This window comes from Teleopsis dalmanni, chromosome X (genome assembly GCF_002237135.1).
Source record: "Teleopsis dalmanni isolate 2A chromosome X, ASM223713v2, whole genome shotgun sequence".
NCBI lineage: Eukaryota > Metazoa > Arthropoda > Insecta > Diptera > Diopsidae > Teleopsis > Teleopsis dalmanni.
This window is the reverse complement of record NC_051848.1, coordinates 39,365,857-39,374,114: the sequence shown is the minus strand read 5'-3', so window position 1 is coordinate 39,374,114 and position 8,258 is coordinate 39,365,857.

Below are 8,258 nucleotides of genomic sequence, written 5' to 3'. Positions count from 1 at the left end.
ATAGATTATACTTTAACATTACAAATAAACTTATTTAAACAAAAAATTGTTTATTTTATTTATCACAATTTTTAAATTAATCTAGCAAAATTAGTAATAATCAAAAACTTGTCTTATCTGAAAATTGTATGCATCCAGATCGAGTTCTTCTAAAATAAATTAACTGGGAAAAAAAATTTACAACTCATTTTAAAGTAGATCTTTTTCTTTTATTGGAAAAGATTAATTAATACGTCTTAAATTTTCAAATTTCTATTCAATGTACTTTCAAATGGTGATATGAGAAACGTTATCATAGAGTCCAGACTCATAAATATTAAAAAGAGATATCCTGCATTTTCTGCTTGTTTTTGTATTCTCTTCAATTATATCAGTTTAAATCATACTGGTATTAAAATGTGAATTTAGATTTACGATAACCGAAATGCTTACCGTCGCAGCAGGAAGATTACACGATATTGATCAAATACTTCTTGGAAAATATTATTCGTATTGATAAAGCTCAATGCTTTTTATAACAATTCTTACAGTTTATAATTGAGTTCAATCATAACCTGGAATAATCACATCCAACCCTATTAGCCTTACTGAGTTCTCTCTCTCAACGACAAGCTAGCAATCTTCGATAAAATTGATGGCTTAGCTGAACAAAATTGGAAAGCAATATTCAATCTCTACAGTATTAGGTTTAGGATGAGGTTTCTGATAAAATCACAACAATTATATGGTAATAATAAATATATATAGTATTTATGCTGAGTACTTAAAAGCTAACTACAAACCTTTAGCGCATATTTGAATATTTGTTCTATTCTATTTTTACTCTTTGGGAACATAAGACAATATCCTAACAATGGAGTAAGGGTTATTTGGTTCATTATATTAATAAAGAAAATTCTTTATATTTAAGTATTTCATTTAAAATGTCTCTGAGAAACTATACTATTTTCCATATTTTTTTCAACTTATGGGTTTCATATCAATAAAAACTAACAGTCTTTTGAGATGAAGAAGGTTTTCATCCCACTTTTTACAGCTTAGATTAACATACTATTAAAAGTATTCACCATGAGCAGATATATTTTTTTGTTAATTTTTGGGTTCCATGTCAAGAAAAAGTAATGGTGTCATGAAACCAATAATTAATCGAGCCTATTTTTATAGTTTAGATTAAGACTTTAGCTCATACTCTAGACTGAATATTTTGCAAGAACCGTATTTGGAAAGTATAAAATCTGTACATTACTGTGGTTGAGGTAACATATAACATTCACTTTTACTGAAATTTTCCTGAATTATTACAGCAAAACTACAAGTTCCTTTTGATTTATTGTGATAAATATTAAAACATATATATTTATTTAAAAATATGTAACGCTCTTAAGACCTTAAAAGAAACTGGACTTTTTGGATAAAGGTCTCTTTGGATATATGTACTATGTGATTTTAAAGAAATTATCTTTAAGAGCTTATACCGACATCCGACAGTCATACAAAAGGCTTTCACTTTAGGAACAATTATTGTGTCCAAATATAGTGAAATTTGGTCAATACGTTATTATTTTACCGATTTAAATGAAACTAATAGATAATTGCCCCACAAGAATGTATTTTCAAGTTAACCTATGTACTTTGTAACTAATCTGTATTTCGAAAATGTTTTATTTTATTATTTAAAACTCATGCGTATTGCATTAAGATTGATATAAGGACTAATTTCATTATTTACTATATAAGATTATATGTATTTACACTTGAACTTTATTCTTTACAAAATTTCTTTCTTTTCAGGCTGATCATGGATTTTAGTTCTATATATTATATATATGGTTCGAAGCTGATTTTTTTCGGAAGATAAAAAGCTGTCGTCATTAATTGATGATCATTGGTAAAAGTAAGTGAAGACTTTTTAAATGAATTTCAGATTTAGAAGCCATAATTATGGGATTAGTAAGACTGAAATACAATTCAGATTTTTTACGCATTAAACGCAGAATTCTGTCTGGAATAGTGGGTTTGAATTTGAATTTGAAACATGCAGACGGTTGGTGATTATTGTACGATAATGAGACATCAGCAAAAGTCAGTAAAGAAGACATTAACCTTATTAATGATCTACCATTTTTAAATGATCCAACTGCAGTCGATTTCTGACTATTTCCAAACTTATTATAGACCATTCATAAAAAATCACATTTTATTTCGATTGACATTTATCCACTTAAAAAGAATTTCGACTGATTTCAACTGATTAAACAAGTGACTTTAGTTTAATGCTTAATTAGTTAGTTAGTGGAAGTAAATGGAGGAACAAATCCTCCTTAATTAGCTAAGAAAGCCGATTTGAATCTACGATTCCTCGAAATAATGAGTAGAAGAATAGTTAAGTTAGAACCATCCCCGAAAGCATTTATAAAGGCGAGAGTCTGGCTAGGCCAGAACTAGGTTAAAGAAGTATATTTAGTAAGAATATAGATTTCTCTTGAATAAAAGTCCATGTGTAAAGTAAATGAGCAAGTAATATCTAACGAACAATTAAAATATATTAAATGAGTAGAGTAAGGAGAAGAATAAAAAATTAAGTTAAGAGCAAATACATTTCCAGTCGCTGGTTTTTTTATTCTATATAATTAAACTTTAGTGAGTGTCGATAACTACTGTACAAGTGACTATAACGAATGACTGCGGCGAGTAACTTTTGCAGATGACTGTAGCGAGTGATTGTAGATAGTAACGATAGCATGTGATTTTTGCAAGTCGCTGTAGCGAGTGGCAACAGTCGATAGATAGTGGATACTAGATACTGTAGATAGTGACGGTAGCGTGTAATTGTGGCGAGTGGATGTAACGAGTGACCGTCATGCTACCGTGACTGTAGTGAGTGACTGTAGTGAGTGATTGTAGTGAATGACTGTAGTGAGTGATTGTAGTGAATGACTGTAGCGAGTGACATCAGATAGTGATTGTAGCGAAGAACTGTAATGAGCGACCTTATGAGGGACTGTAGCATAATCATGTATTGTTTATAATCCTGTATTAAGTATTATAATATATTGGACATATTCGTTTATTCCTCATAATCGAGCATTGAATATAATCGTGTGTCGTACGTAATCGTACATCGCATATAATCTTGCGTTAGGCGTAATCGTGAATTAGGCACAGCTGTTCTTTAAGCACAATCGTCCGTGTAAAGTTAGGGGCTCTAATATATACTTTATGTTCTCTGTTGACAAATAAAAACCTACTTTCGGAGTTGAAATTAAATTTACACGTTCGAAATAATCATTGTTAGTTTAATAGTTAATTAAAATGTATAATAAAATACTTTCCTTTCGATTATGAACAATAATTTTATCTTTTTATGTGTAACTAAATAAACTTTTTTATTAAAATTAATAGCAATAGGCCCTGAATTTTTGTTTTTTTAATTATACTTCGTGTATCCGAATTTTAATTTTCGTGAAATTTTTCTGATTCCTTTCAGTAGAATTTATACGTAAGAAGGGAAGATTTAATTATATTTTACTATATTCACATGAATCTGACATCACTGTTTCTGCAACATAAATATGTATGTAATATATTGTGATGTCCATAAAAATATATATATATAAAAAAATAAATAATTTTTTTATATACTCAGTACAATGTAGTTACTTTATGTTACATCATCCTTGTTTTAATTTATGAACATAATTTAAGTTATTTAAATTTTAATGAGTGCGCTTCGTTTGTTAAACTTAATTATGGAAATCCTGTAAAATCTTTACTTTGTAAACAATTTCATATTATTTTTTATGCTTTTCTGTAGTTTCTGTAGTTTTTGCTGTGTCTGCCATAAGCAGTTTTTACTGTTTAATCCTATCGGTGCAGTAACGCATACAATATCGGAAATCGAACGAGAATTTGAGTATTTCATGCACGATTTGCTAGCTGCCTTGGCCACATATAAAAAACTATTAAAAAAGGATATAAAATGTGAGAGAAAAAAAATAAATGTATAAAATCAAAACCACGAAAGTTCAGTTTGTTGTTATTTATGCGCTACGGACTGTGGGAAGTACATATTTATATATGTTTTCATATCCTTTTATCAGTTTTGGTTTATTTTATTTTATTTATTTGCGAAGTATATTTGTACTATTTTACAAGCTCTATCCTCTCGCCGAGCACACTTGCAGTATTCCTGAAACCAAACGACGTCATAAAAATTTACAAGTGCAGCATGAAATTGCAGCTGATGCACAAGGCTGCAACCGCAAGCAGCGATTTCACATGCTGCGTACATAACACAAAATTACGATACTAACAACAGCAACAACAGCAACAACAGCTACAGCAGCAACAACAGCTACATCAACGGCAATAAAAAATTGAAAATAAGCCAACAGCAGGTGAGCCTAGTCATCGAAACAATACGCCAGGACATATCCTACATGTGGTATGTCCTGGCGCTCCGAATGTAGAGCTCGCAAACTGTGCCAACAGAAATGCCGAGCGCATTGAGTCGGATATATAAATACTATATATAGAGTATATCTATGGACTATAGATAAAAATATGTAAAAATTAAGAAGCACAACATGCGATCAACCAGTTTACAACGCCCTAAATAATTATTATAAATTATTTTGGAAAAAAATCGGAAAATTGTAACTGCAATTTGCTTGTTTGCGTTCACTTCAGTTGCAGACAACTGCACACAGTTTTCGATCCGGGAGTTACAAAGGCAAAAACTAAAAGTTACATGACGTTTGCATTATGGGTGGCTGAATGGGTGGACCCGGCTGGGTGGACCCGGCTGGGTGGACCTAGTTGGTGGGCGGTTAGGTTGTGTGCTTTGTGCTGCGTGTAATTTTGTTTAAAAACGCTTGCATACAATCAGTTTTGTTTGCCGATTTAAGTGTTTGTTAAATTAAAACTGCACAATTTTAATTGTAGTTTACTGAATGCTTCATATTTTAAAATGAAACACCACTGAACTTTGGCTGTGGCGTATAGGCGATCTGCTCTGCAATTAATGTTTCGTAAAACCATGACGTTCTTCAGCTTAATTCCACTTCTGTGCAATAATGAAATGAGTGGCCGCGCACATAACTGGACCAATTTAAAATCAAAACCATTTCGTATAAGCAAATATATGTTCACTCACAACTCCATTTTAAATCGAAATGAAACTCAGCACAATTTAAGCCATCTAAAGTCAATGATGCACAAGTCATTCCATACCAGTGAACGCTATATAGTCACATTAAGTACTGTATTTAAATCATTCGAAATTGTGTAAAGTGCTATCAAATGCATCAACATAATGCTGTAAATATTTGATATTAATTGTTTTAATAGATAATTAAAAAATATTTCACCAAAAATACGAAAAAAGTCGCTGATCTGATGTTATTAACGCCACAAACAACAAAAATTTATTAGACTCTAAAATTTCTCTATATTTATTCCACCATGAATATAAGCACAGCATTATAGTGCTATAGTAGGTTAAAGAGAAGAAGGTAAGAACTTTCTCAATTAACTAGAAAGGTATTTGGACTTTACATATATTGAGCAAAAGTTTGACATATTAAAACCAGCAGAACGCAAAGATGGATATAAACGTTTTAATGCCGGACGTATTCTGCGAGTACTTCAGAATATCCGCTAGTGAGACAGGTGCAATTTATGTCTGTCCCATCGCCTATGTAGGGACGACAAAACTTATCTCGATTTAATTCTGTCAAAATAGTTTACTAAATCCACTGTCACTATAAAATTTTAATTAATTACTAAATTGTCAAGAAATTATGATATGTATCCGGTAAAGGATATCACTCTCTGTCCACGCGTGGTTCTGTCAACAATGTTGCCACATATGTGTCAGACTGTAGACTTATTGAATGCTGTAAGCAATTAGATGTATAAATTGTACTCTTTTCAAAAGTTTCCAAATATATTTTTATATCACATATATTTTTTTATTTTCTTGAAAATATAATACTTTTACTCTATTTGGTTTCTCTCTAGTATCCGATGCTGTCGTCATCATTGAAAGTTTTTAGCTTAATCAGCACAAAATTGCAGTCGTTCTCATCTGTAAAGAACAATTTTTGTGAGATTTACAATTCACCTTTAAATTTTTTATTTTATTTCATTTAATTTTATTGGCTCTACTGAATTTTGCTGACAGCAATATAAATAAATAAAAAATAAATAGAAACAAGAATAAAATGAAATTACTTAAAAGAACAAAGAGTTACCGGTAAAAATCCCCAAACATACATATGAGCAAAGGAAGAGCCCTTGGAAATCGACAATTTTCTTTAAATCTAATTTTGAGATGAAAAATCTTTGCTTTAATTTGGAAAATGATTCGACTCTATTCACAAACCGAAAAACTATGAAAACTAAAGCAAGCAAAGATGAGGAAAATTAAAAATTATTTTCACTGGAAAAGCCACATGCCATTTCGACACATAAACGCATACATATTTTTGCATATTCGGAATCAACAAAGACAGTAGAAAAGCTCCTATGATTTCGCATTTATGGAGAAAAATTTAGAGATAAAATAGTGTCTTAAATTGCAGCAAACGACAAACGACAAACTTAAGAATGTGAGTAGCACAAAAGTTTTAATGTGCCCTGTGCAGTTGTCTGCAGATGTGCTCCAATATGTACCAATGTGTGCCACAGCGCATGCAACTCCTCCAACTATGGGAAAGTCCCCATACAATACGTTGAGCTCCGTTTTGGTGCTACTTAAAGAGCGACGCCTCAGTTCAATTTTCCGTACAGACACACTTCATTAATGTTGAGGCATGTGGGTTTGTGGAGTATTTCCGGTTCCATACACACTTCTTCCAAAGGACGTGCACATGTACATATGTTCTGTACGAGTGCAAGGAAGTCAGTGTTGCTTTGTTGTTGTTGTTTTGTGTGTATGTGTGTTTACACACAAACATAAACATATTTATTTATTTATTTTTTATTCTAACATGTATTTTGCTTTATATGTATTTGTACTAGTTTGTTTTCTTTGTTCTTCCGTTTCCGTTTTTAATGGATAACTTTACTAGTTATGTTGACTACATATTATTTTTCTAAAGAAAACAAAAACTGTACTGCACAAAAAAAAATAAAACAACTAAACAACATTATTACACAAATAAAAAACATTTTCTTTCTCTGTCAGACCTCATAGCATCCTTATCAAACCATCCTTATCAAACCATCCTTAAAAACTTTAAATTTTAAAGGATATCAGATTAAAGGATATTGGTTTGCTGCATTTCTTGTTGCATTATTAAGACTTTAAATGAGTTGGATTTTATTAGTAAATACATATATTAACCAAAACAAGGAAAAAAAGGATTTTTAAAAAAAAGTCAGTTCAACTTTAATTTAGTACATATTTTTCAAATAAAATACTTGATTATCCATAACGTAGTTCCGAATATAGATAAAGATTTCAATGAGATTTTAATTTTAGGGCGAATGTGTTGAGTATACAATCGCAAGACCCATAAAATTTCGTTCGCAAATATTATTATAGCTTTTAACCCTTATTATAGGTCTTAACACCTATGGGTTAACCAAAATTTGAACATATTATAAAATTTTTAGTTTTTCGTAAATGTATTTAATATTCAACGAAGGGTTTTATTCAAAAATAGTACATTAGTCGGTAGCAAAAAGTATCAAACATCTATTTAGTCGTTGGCTTATCGTGTCCTATAGGCTAATCAACATACTTTAACATTGCTTAGATATCGTCATAAGCTCTACAATTTTATTATATATTTTATATTTTATTAAAAGATATAACTAACAACAAATTTTATTATATTGCTCAGACCTTTTCACGAAGTGTGGATCAAATTATTATTCCAATGTTTTTCGTCAAACATCTTACAGTAATGAATCGTGTTCATATAATTTCCAATGATTTATCAGTCATATAGCTGGCCATAGTACGGTTCTAAGTTGCTAAATTTTATAAATTCTTTTGTTTGTTTCCATTTTTAAAATATAATTTTACCAGTATTGCTGGCAAAAACTATATCACTACCCTTTCCGTAATTCTATAAAAAAAAAGTCTAATAATAACAAGTTCCTTTATCTCATTGACCAATTTGCTTCCCCAAGATGTACAATCACCAGAAACTCTCTTGCGCAACATAATCAAAATAATATGTATTCAATATAAATGCTTGTACCTTGTGGCACACTTCTATTGATACTCTGTATACTCTACATCCATA